This window comes from Pleurodeles waltl, chromosome 3_1, assembly GCF_031143425.1.
Source record: "Pleurodeles waltl isolate 20211129_DDA chromosome 3_1, aPleWal1.hap1.20221129, whole genome shotgun sequence".
In the NCBI taxonomy this organism is placed as follows: domain Eukaryota; kingdom Metazoa; phylum Chordata; class Amphibia; order Caudata; family Salamandridae; genus Pleurodeles; species Pleurodeles waltl.
This window is the reverse complement of record NC_090440.1, coordinates 657964089-657976368: the sequence shown is the minus strand read 5'-3', so window position 1 is coordinate 657976368 and position 12280 is coordinate 657964089.

Sequence of the window (12280 nt, the reverse complement as noted above, 5' to 3'; positions counted from 1 at the left end):
AGATTCCAGGAATTCTGTCACGAAATGTGAGGAAAATGTGTTTTTTTTTACAAAGTTTGAGGTTTGCAAAGGATTCTGGGTAACAGAACCCGGTCAGAGCCCCACAAGTCACCCCATCTTGGATTCCCCTAGGTCTCTAGTTTTCAAAAATGCACAGGTTTGGTAGGTTTCCCTAGGTGCCGGCTGAGCTAGAGGCCAAAATCTAAAGGTAGGCACTTTGCAAAAAACACCTCTGTTTTCTGTCAAAAAATGGGATGTGTCCACGTTGTGTTTTGGGGCATTTCCTTTCGCGGGCGCTAGGCCTACCCACACAAGTGAGGTATCATTTTTATCGGGAGACTTGGGGGAACGCTGGGTGGAAGGAAATTTGTGGCTCCTCTAAGATTCCAGAACTTTCTGTCACCGAAATGTGAGGAAAATGTGGTTTTTTTAGCCAAATTGTGAGGTTTGCAAAGGATTCTGGGTAACAGAACCTGTTCAGAGCCCCACAAGTCACCCCATCTTGGATTCCCCTAGGTCTCTAGTTTTAAAAAATGCACAGGTTTGGTAGGCTTCCCTAGGTGCAGGCTGAGCTAGATGACAAAATCTACAGGTAGGCACTTTGCAAAAAACACCTCTGTTTTCTGTCAAAAAATGGGATGTGTCCATGATGTGTTTTGGGGCATTTCCTGTCGCGGGCGCTAGGCCTACCCACACAAGTGAGGTATCATTTTTATCGGGAGAATTGGGGGAGCGCTGGGTGGAAGGAAATTTGTGGCTCCTCTCAGATTCCAGAACTTTCTGTCACCGAAATGTGAGGAAAATGTGTTTTTTAGCTACATTTTGAGGTTTGCATAAGATTCTGGGTAACAGAACCTGGTCAGAGCCCCACAATTCACCCCATCTTGGATTCCGCTAGGTCTCTAGTTGTAATAAATGCACAGGTTTTGAAGGTTTCCCTAGGTGCAGGCTGAGCTAGAGGCCAAAATCTACAGGTAGGCACTTTGCAAAAAACACCTCTGTTTTCTTTCAAAAAATGGGATGTGTCCACGATGTGTTTTGGGGCATTTCCTGTCGCGGGCGCTAGGCCTACCCACACAAGTGAGGTATCATTTTTATCGGGAGACTTGGGGGAGCGCTGGGTGGAAGGAAATTTGTGGCTCCTCTCAGATTCCAGAACTTTCTGTCACCGAAATGTGAGGAAAATGTGTTTTTTTAGCCAAATTGTGAGGTTTGCAAAGGATTCTGGGTAACAGAACCTGGTCAGAGCCCCACAAGTTACCCCATCTTGGATTCCCCTAGGTCTCTAGTTTTTAAAAATGCACAGGTTTGGTAGGTTTCCCTAGGTGCCGGCTGTGCTAGAGGCCAAAATCTACAGGTAGGCACTTTGCAAAAATCACCTCTGTTTTCTGTCAAAAAATGTGATGTGTCCACGTTGTGTTTTGGGGCATGTTCTGTCGCGGGCGCTAGGCCTACCCACACAAGTGAGGTATCATTTTTATCGGGAGACGTGGGGGAACGCTGGGTGGAAGGACATTTGTGGCTCCTCTCAGATTCCAGGACTTTCTGTCACCGAAATGTGAGGAAAATGTGTTTTTTTTGACAAATTTTGAGGTTTGCAAAGGATTCTGGGTAACAGAACCCGGTCAGAGCCCCACAAGTCACCCCATCTTGGATTCCCCTAGGTCTCTAGTTTTCAAAAATGCACAGGTTTGGTAGGTTTCCTTAGGTGCCGGCTGAGTTAGAGGCCAAAATCTACAGGTAGGCACTTTGCAAAAAACACCTCTTTTTTCTGTCAACGAATGGGATGTGTCCACGTTGTGTTTTGGGGCATTTCCTGTCGCGGGCGCTAGGCCTACCCACAGAAGTGAGGTTTTTATCGGGAGACTTGGGGGAATGCTGGGTGGAAGGAAATTTGTGGCTCCTCTCAGATTCCAGAACTTTCTGTCACCGAAATGTGAGTAAAATGTTTTTTTTAGCCAAATTCTGAGGTTTGCAAAGGATTCTGGGTAACAGAACCTGGTCAGAGCCCCACAAGTCACCCCATCTTGGATTCCCCTAGGTCTCTAGTTTTCAAAAATGCACAGGTTTGGGTTGTTTCCCTAGGTGCCGGCTGAGCTAGAGGCCAAAATCTACAGGTAGGCACTTTGCAAAAAACACCTGTTTTCTGTCAAAAAATGGGATGTGTCCACGTTGTGTTTTGGGGCATTTCCTTTCGCGGGCGCTAGGCCTACCCACACAAGTGAGGTATCATTTTTATCGGGAGACTTGGGGGAACGCTGGGTGGAAGGAAATTTGTGGCTCCTCTATGATTCCAGAACTTTCTGTCACCGAAATGTGAGGAAAATGTGGTTTTTTTTAGCCAAATTGTGAGGTTTGCAAAGGATTCTGGGTAACAGAACCTGTTCAGAGCCCCACAAGTCACCCCATCTTGGATTCCCCTAGGTCTCTAGTTTTAAAAAATGCACAGGTTTGGTAGGCTTCCCTAGGTGCAGGCTGAGCTAGATGACAAAATCTACAGGTAGGCACTTTGCAAAAAACACCTCTGTTTTCTGTCAAAAAATGGGATGTGTCCATGATGTGTTTTGGGGCATTTCCTGTCGCGGGCGCTAGGCCTACCCACACAAGTGAGGTATCATTTTTATCGGGAGAATTGGGGGAGCGCTGGGTGGAAGGAAATTTGTGGCTCCTCTCAGATTCCAGAACTTTCTGTCACCGAAATGTGAGGAAAATGTGTTTTTTAGCTACATTTTGAGGTTTGCATAAGATTCTGGGTAACAGAACCTGGTCAGAGCCCCACAATTCACCCCATCTTGGATTCCGCTAGGTCTCTAGTTGTAATAAATGCACAGGTTTTGTAGGTTTCCCTAGGTGCAGGCTGAGCTAGAGGCCAAAATCTACAGGTAGGCACTTTGCAAAAAACACCTCTGTTTTCTTTCAAAAAATGGGATGTGTCCACGATGTGTTTTGGGGCATTTCCTGTTGCGGGCGCTAGGCCTACCCACACAAGTGAGGTATCATTTTTATCGGGAGACTTGAGGGAGCGCTGGGTGGAAGGAAATTTGTGGCTCCTCTCAGATTCCAGAACTTTCTGTCACCGAAATGTGAGGAAAATGTGTTTTTTTAGCCAAATTGTGAGGTTTGCAAAGGATTCTGGGTAACAGAACCTGGTCAGAGCCCCACAAGTCACCCCATCTTGGATTCCCCTAGGTCTCTAGTTTTAAAAAATGCACAGGTTTGGTAGGTTTCCCTAGGTGCAGGCTGAGCTAGAGGCCAAAATCTACAGGTAGACACTTTGCAAAAAACACCTCTGTTTTCTGTCAAAAAATGGGATGTGTCCACGATGTGTTTTGGGGCATTTCCTGTCGCGGGCGCTAGGCCTACCCACACAAGTAAGGTACCATTTTTATCGGGAGACTTGGGGGACCGCTGGGTGGATGGAAATTTGTGGCTCCTCTCAGATTCCAGAACTTTCTGTCACCGAAATGTGAGGAAAATGTGTTCTTTTAGCCAAATTGTGAGGTTTGCAAAGGATTCTGGGTAACAGAACCTGGTCAGAGCCCCACAAGTCACCCCATCTTGGATTCCCCTAGGTCTCTAGTTTTCAAAAATGCACAGGTTTGGTAGGTTTCCCTAGGTGCCGGCTGTGCTAGAGGCCAAAATCAACAGGTAGGCACTTTGCAAAAAACACCTCTGTTTTCTGTCAAAAAATGGGATGTGTCCACGTTGTGTTTTGGGGCATTTTCTGTCACGGGCGCTAGGCCTACCCACACAAGTGAGGTATCATTTTTATCGAGAGACGTGGGGGAACGCTGGATGGAAGGAAATTTGTGGCTCCTCTCAGATTCCAGGACTTTCTGTCACCGAAATGTGAGGAAAATGTGGTTTTTTTTACAAATTTTGAGGTTTGCAAAGGATTCTGGGTAACAGAACCCGGTCAGAACCCCACAAGTCACCCCATCTTGGATTCCCCTAGGTCTCTAGTTTTCAAAATGCACAGGTTTGGTAGGTTTCCTTAGGTGCCTGCTGAGTTAGAGGCCAAAATCTACAGGTTGGCACTTTGCAAAAAACACCTCTGTTTTCTGTCAACGAATGGGATGTGTCCACGTTGTGTTTTGGGGCATTTCCTGTCGCGGGCGCTAGGCCTATCCACAGAAGTGAGGTTTTTATCGGGAGACTTGGGGGAATGCTCGGTGGAAGGAAATTTGTGGCTCCTCTCAGATTCCAGGACTTTCTGTCACCGAAATGTGAGGAAAATGTGTTTTTTTTTACAAAGTTTGAGGTTTGCAAAGGATTCTGGGTAACAGAACCCGGTCAGAGCCCCACAAGTCACCCCATCTTGGATTCCCCTAGGTCTCTAGTTTTCAAAAATGCACAGGTTTGGTAGGTTTCCCTAGGTGCCGGCTGTGCTAGAGGCCAAAATCAACAGGTAGGCACTTTGCAAAAAACACCTCTGTTTTCTGTCAAAAAATGGGATGTGTCCACGTTGTGTTTTGGGGCATTTTCTGTCACGGGCGCTAGGCCTACCCACACAAGTGAGGTATCATTTTTATCGAGAGACGTGGGGGAACGCTGGGTGGAAGGAAATTTGTGGCTCCTCTCAGATTCCAGGACTTTCTGTCACCGAAATGTGAGGAAAATGTGTTTTTTTTTACAAATTTTGAGGTTTGCAAAGGATTCTGGGTAACAGAACCCGGTCAGAACCCCACAAGTCACCCCATCTTGGATTTCCCTAGGTCTCTAGTTTTCAAAATGCACAGGTTTGGTAGGTTTCCTTAGGTGCCTGCTGAGTTAGAGGCCAAAATCTACAGGTTGGCACTTTGCAAAAAACACCTCTGTTTTCTGTCAACGAATGGGATGTGTCCACGTTGTGTTTTGGGGCATTTCCTGTCGCGGGCGCTAGGCCTATCCACAGAAGTGAGGTTTTTATCGGGAGACTTGGGGGAATGCTCGGTGGAAGGAAATTTGTGGCTCCTCTCAGATTCCAGGAATTCTGTCACCGAAATGTGAGGAAAATGTGTTTTTTTTTACAAAGTTTGAGGTTTGCAAAGGATTCTGGGTAACAGAACCCGGTCAGAGCCCCACAAGTCACCCCATCTTGGATTCCCCTAGGTCTCTAGTTTTCAAAAATGCACAGGTTTGGTAGGTTTCCCTAGGTGCCGGCTGAGCTAGAGGCCAAAATCTAAAGGTAGGCACTTTGCAAAAAACACCTCTGTTTTCTGTCAAAAAATGGGATGTGTCCACGTTGTGTTTTGGGGCATTTCCTTTCGCGGGCGCTAGGCCTACCCACACAAGTGAGGTATCATTTTTATCGGGAGACTTGGGGGAACGCTGGGTGGAAGGAAATTTGTGGCTCCTCTAAGATTCCAGAACTTTCTGTCACCGAAATGTGAGGAAAATGTGGTTTTTTTTAGCCAAATTGTGAGGTTTGCAAAGGATTCTGGGTAACAGAACCTGTTCAGAGCCCCACAAGTCACCCCATCTTGGATTCCCCTAGGTCTCTAGTTTTAAAAAATGCACAGGTATGGTAGGCTTCCCTAGGTGCAGGCTGAGCTAGATGACAAAATCTACAGGTAGGCACTTTGCAAAAAACACCTCTGTTTTCTGTCAAAAAATGGGATGTGTCCATGATGTGTTTTGGGGCATTTCCTGTCGCGGGCGCTAGGCCTACCCACACAAGTGAGGTATCATTTTTATCGGGAGAATTGGGGGAGCGCTGGGTGGAAGGAAATTTGTGGCTCCTCTCAGATTCCAGAACTTTCTGTCACCGAAATGTGAGGAAAATGTGTTTTTTAGCTACATTTTGAGGTTTGCAAAGGATTCTGGGTAACAGAACCTGGTCAGAGCCCCACAAGTCACCCCATCTTGGATTCCCCTAGGTCTCTAGTTTTCAAAAATGCACAGGTTTGGTAGGTTTCCCTAGGTGCCGGCTGTGCTAGAGGCCAAAATCAACAGGTAGGCACTTTGCAAAAAACACCTCTGTTTTCTGTCAAAAAATGGGATGTGTCCACGTTGTGTTTTGGGGCATTTTCTGTCACGGGCGCTAGGCCTACCCACACAAGTGAGGTATCATTTTTATCGAGAGACGTGGGGGAACGCTGTGTGGAAGGAAATTTGTGGCTCCTCTCAGATTCCAGGACTTTCTGTCACCGAAATGTGAGGAAAATGTGTTTTTTTTTACAAATTTTGAGGTTTGCAAAGGATTCTGGGTAACAGAACCCGGTCAGAACCCCACAAGTCACCCCATCTTGGATTCCCCTAGGTCTCTAGTTTTCAAAATGCACAGGTTTGGTAGGTTTCCTTAGGTGCCTGCTGAGTTAGAGGCCAAAATCTACAGGTTGGCACTTTGCAAAAAACACCTCTGTTTTCTGTCAACGAATGGGATGTGTCCACGTTGTGTTTTGGGGCATTTCCTGTCGCGGGCGCTAGGCCTATCCACAGAAGTGAGGTTTTTATCGGGAGACTTGGGGGAATGCTCGGTGGAAGGAAATTTGTGGCTCCTCTCAGATTCCAGGACTTTCTGTCACCGAAATGTGAGGAAAATGTGTTTTTTTTTACAAAGTTTGAGGTTTGCAAAGGATTCTGGGTAACAGAACCCGGTCAGAGCCCCACAAGTCACCCCATCTTGGATTCCCCTAGGTCTCTAGTTTTCAAAAATGCACAGGTTTGGTAGGTTTCCCTAGGTGCCGGCTGTGCTAGAGGCCAAAATCAACAGGTAGGCACTTTGCAAAAAACACCTCTGTTTTCTGTCAAAAAATGGGATGTGTCCACGTTGTGTTTTGGGGCATTTTCTGTCACGGGCGCTAGGCCTACCCACACAAGTGAGGTATCATTTTTATCGAGAGACGTGGGGGAACGCTGGGTGGAAGGAAATTTGTGGCTCCTCTCAGATTCCAGGACTTTCTGTCACCGAAATGTGAGGAAAATGTGTTTTTTTTTACAAATTTTGAGGTTTGCAAAGGATTCTGGGTAACAGAACCCGGTCAGAACCCCACAAGTCACCCCATCTAGGATTCCCCTAGGTCTCTAGTTTTCAAAATGCACAGGTTTGGTAGGTTTCCTTAGGTGCCTGCTGAGTTAGAGGCCAAAATCTACAGGTTGGCACTTTGCAAAAAACACCTCTGTTTTCTGTCAACGAATGGGATGTGTCCACGTTGTGTTTTGGGGCATTTCCTGTCGCGGGCGCTAGGCCTATCCACAGAAGTGAGGTTTTTATCGGGAGACTTGGGGGAATGCTCGGTGGAAGGAAATTTGTGGCTCCTCTCAGATTCCAGGACTTTCTGTCACCGAAATGTGAGGAAAATGTGTTTTTTTTTACAAAGTTTGAGGTTTGCAAAGGATTCTGGGTAACAGAACCCGGTCAGAGCCCCACAAGTCACCCCATCTTGGATTCCCCTAGGTCTCTAGTTTTCAAAAATGCACAGGTTTGGTAGGTTTCCCTAGGTGCCGGCTGAGCTAGAGGCCAAAATCTAAAGGTAGGCACTTTGCAAAAAACACCTCTGTTTTCTGTCAAAAAATGGGATGTGTCCACGTTGTGTTTTGGGGCATTTCCTTTCGCGGGCGCTAGGCCTACCCACACAAGTGAGGTATCATTTTTATCGGGAGACTTGGGGGAACGCTGGGTGGAAGGAAATTTGTGGCTCCTCTAAGATTCCAGAACTTTCTGTCACCGAAATGTGAGGAAAATGTGGTTTTTTTTAGCCAAATTGTGAGGTTTGCAAAGGATTCTGGGTAACAGAACCTGTTCAGAGCCCCACAAGTCACCCCATCTTGGATTCCCCTAGGTCTCTAGTTTTAAAAAATGCACAGGTATGGTAGGCTTCCCTTGGTGCAGGCTGAGCTAGATGACAAAATCTACAGGTAGGCACTTTGCAAAAAACACCTCTGTTTTCTGTCAAAAAATGGGATGTGTCCATGATGTGTTTTGGGGCATTTCCTGTCGCGGGCGCTAGGCCTACCCACACAAGTGAGGTATCATTTTTATCGGGAGAATTGGGGGAGCGCTGGGTGGAAGGAAATTTGTGGCTCCTCTCAGATTCCAGAACTTTCTGTCACCGAAATGTGAGGAAAATGTGTTTTTTAGCTACATTTTGAGGTTTGCATAAGATTCTGGGTAACAGAACCTGGTCAGAGCCCCACAATTCACCCCATCTTGGATTCCGCTAGGTCTCTAGTTGTAATAAATGCACAGGTTTTGTAGGTTTCCCTAGGTGCAGGCTGAGCTAGAGGCCAAAATCTACAGGTAGGCACTTTGCAAAAAACACCTCTGTTTTCTTTCAAAAAATGGGATGTGTCCACGATGTGTTTTGGGGCATTTCTTGTTGCGGGCGCTAGGCCTACCCACACAAGTGAGGTATCATTTTTATCGGGAGACTTGGGGGAGCGCTGGGTGGAAGGAAATTTGTGGCTCCTCTCAGATTCCAGAACTTTCTGTCACCGAAATGTGAGGAAAATGTGTTTTTTTAGCCAAATTGTGAGGTTTGAAAAGGATTCTGGGTAACAGAACCTGGTCAGAGCCCCACAAGTTACCCCATCTTGGATTCCCCTAGGTCTCTAGTTTTTAAAAATGCACAGGTTTGGTAGGTTTCCCTAGGTGCCGGCTGTGCTAGAGGCCAAAATCTACAGGAAGGCACTTTGCAAAAATCACCTCTGTTTTCTGTCAAAAAATGTGATGTGTCCACGTTGTGTTTTAGGGCATTTTCTGTCGCGGGCGCTAGGCCTACCCACACAAGTGAGGTATCATTTTTATCGGGAGACGTGGGGGAACGCTGGGTGGAAGGACATTTGTGGCTCCTCTCAGATTCCAGGACTTTCTGTCACCGAAATGTGAGGAAAATGTGTTTTTTTTGACAAATTTTGAGGTTTGCAAAGGATTCTGGGTAACAGAACCCGGTCAGAGCCCCACAAGTCACCCCATCTTGGATTCCCCTAGGTCTCTAGTTTTCAAAAATGCACAGGTTTGGTAGGTTTCCTTAGGTGCCGGCTGAGTTAGAGCCAAAATCTACAGGTAGGCACTTTGCAAAAAACACCTCTGTTTTCTGTCAACGAATGGGATGTGTCCACGTTGTGTTTTGGGGCATTTCCTGTCGCGGGCGCTAGGCCTACCCACAGAAGTGAGGTTTTTATCGGGACACTTGGGGGAATGCTGGGTGGATGGAAATTTGTGGCTCCTCTCAGATTCCAGAACTTTCTGTCACCGAAATGTGAGTAAAATGTTTTTTTTAGCCAAATTCTGAGGTTTGCAAAGGATTCTGGGTAACAGAACCTGGTCAGAGCCCCACAAGTCACCCCATCTTGGATTCCCCTAGGTCTCTAGTTTTCAAAAATGCACAGCTTTGGGTTGTTTCCCTAGGTGCCGGCTGAGCTAGAGGCCAAAATCTACAGGTAGGCACTTTGCAAAAAACACCTCTGTTTTCTGTCAAAAAATGGGATGAGTCCACGTTGTGTTTTGGGGCATTTCCTTTCGCGGGCGCTAGGCCTACCCACACAAGTGAGGTATCATTTTTATCGGGAGACTTGGGGGAACGCTGGGTGGAAGGAAATTTGTGGCTCCTCTAAGATTCCAGAACTTTCTGTCACCGAAATATGAGGAAAATGTGTTTTTTTTTAGCTAAATTTTGAGGTTTGCAAAGGATTCTGGGTAACAGAACCTGTTCAGAGCCCCACAAGTCACCCCATCTTGGATTCCCCTAGGTCTCTAGTTTTCAAAAATGCACAGGTTTGGTAGGTTTCCTTGGTGCCGGCTGAGCTAGAGGTCAAAATCTACAGGTAGGCACTTTGCAAAAAACACCTCTGTTTTCTGTCAAAAAATGGGATGTGTCCACGATGTGTTTTGGGGCATTTCCTGTCGCGGGCGCTAGGCCTACCCACACAAGTGAGGTATCATTTTTACCGGGAGACTTGGGGGAACGCTGGGTGGAAGGAATTTTGTGGCTCCTCTCAGATTCCAGAACTTTCTGTCACCGAAATGTGAGGAAAAAGTGTTTTTTAACTACATTTTAAGGTTTGCAAAGGATTCTGGGTAACAGAACCTGGTCAGAGCCCCACAAGTCACCCCATCTTGGATTCCCCTAGGTCTCTAGTTTTAAAAAATGCACAGGTATGGTAGGTTTCCCTAGGTGCAGGCTGAGCTAGAGGCCAAAATCTACAGGTAGGCACTTTGCAAAAAACACCTCTGTTTTCTGTCAAAAAATGGGATGTGTCCATGATGTGTTTTGGGGCATTTCCTGTCGCGGGCGCTAGGCCTACCCACAGACGTGAGGTATCATTTTTATTGGGAGAATTGGGGGAGCCCTGAGTGGAAGGAAATTTGTTGCTCCTCTCAGATTCCAGAACTTTCTGTCACCGAAATGTGAGGAAAATGTGTTTTTTTAGCCAAATTGTGAGGTTTGCAAAGGATTCTGGGTAACAGAACCTGGTCAGAGCCCCACAAGTCACCCCATCTTGGATTCCCCTAGGTATCTAGTTTTCAAAAATGCACAGGTTTGGTTGGTTTCCCTAGGTGCCGGCTGAGCTAGAGGCCAAAATCTACAGGTAGGCACTTTGCAAAAAACACCTCTGTTTTCTGTCAAAAAATGGGATGTGTCCATGATGTGTTTTGGGGCATTTCCTGTCGCGGGCGCTAGGCCTACCCACACAAGTGAGGTATCATTTTTATCAGGAGAATTGGGGGAGCCCTCGGTGGAAGGAAATTTGTGGCTCCTCTCAGATTCCAGAACTTTCTGTCACCGAAATGTGAGGAAAATGTGTTTTTTAGCTACATTTTGAGGTTTGCAAAGGATTCTGGGTAACAGAACCTGGTCAGAGCCCCATAAGTCACCCCATCTTGGATTCCCCTAGGTCTCTAGTTTTAAAAAATGCACAGGTTTTGTACGTTTCCCTAGGTGCAGGCTGAGCTAGAGGCCAAAATCTACAGGTAGGCACTTTGCAAAAAACACCTCTGTTTTCTGTCAAAAAATGGGATGTGTCCATGATGTGTTTTGGGGCATTTCCTGTCGCGGGCGCTAGGCCTACCCACACAAGTGAGGTATCATTTTTATCGGGAGAATTGGGGGAGCCCTCGGTGGAAGGAAATTTGTGGCTCCTCTAAGATTCCAGAACTTTCTGTCACCGAAATATGAGGAAAATGTGGTTTTTTTTAGCTACATTTTGAGGTTTGCAAAGGATTCTGGGTAACAGAACCTGTTCAGAGCCCCACAAGTCACCCCATCTTGGATTCCCCTAGGTCTCTAGTTTTCAAAAATGCACAGGTTTGGTAGGTTTCCTTGGTGCCGGCTGAGCTAGAGGTCAAAATCTACAGGTAGGCACTTTGCAAAAAACACCTCTGTTTTCTGTCAAAAAATGGGATGTGTCAACGATGTGTTTTGGGGCATTTCCTGTCGCGGGCGCTAGGCCTACCCACACAAGTGAGGTATCATTTTTACCGGGAGACTTGGGGGAACGCTGGGTGGAAGGAAATTTGTGGCTCCTCTCAGATTCTAGTACTTTCTGTCACCGAAATGTGAGGAAAAAGTGTTTTTTAACTACATTTTAAGGTTTGCAAAGGATTCTGGGTAACAGAACCTGGTCAGAGCCCCACAAGTCACCCCATCTTGGATTCCCCTAGGTCTCTAGTTTTAAAAAATGCACAGGTATGGTAGGTTTCCCTAGGTGCAGGCTGAGCTAGAGGCCAAAATCTACAGGTAGGCACTTTGCAAAAAACACCTCTGTTTTCTGTCAAAAAATGGGATGTGTCCATGATGTGTTTTGGGGCATTTCCTGTCGCGGGCGCTAGGCCTACCCACAGACGTGAGGTATCATTTTTATCGGGAGAATTGGGGGAGCCCTGGGTGGAAGGAAATTTGTTGCTCCTCTCAGATTCCAGAACTTTCTGTCACCGAAATGTGAGGAAAATTTGTTTTTTTAGCCAAATTGTGAGGTTTGCAAAGGATTCTGGGTAACAGAACCTGGTCAGAGCCCCACAAGTCACCCCATCTTGGATTCCCCTAGGTATCTAGTTTTCAAAAATGCACAGGTTTGGGTTGTTTCCCTAGGTGCCGGCTGAGCTAGAGGCCAAAATCTACAGGTAGGCACTTTGCAAAAAACACCTCTGTTTTCTGTCAAAAAATGGGATGTGTCCACGTTGTGTTTTGGGGCATTTCCTTTCGCGGGCGCTAGGCCTACCCACACAAGTGAGGTATCATTTTTATCGGGAGACTTGGGGGAACGCTGGGTGGAACAAAATTTGTGGCTCCTCTAAGATTCCAGAACTTTCTGTCACCGAAATGTGAGGAAAATGTGGTTTTTTTTAGCCAAATTGTGA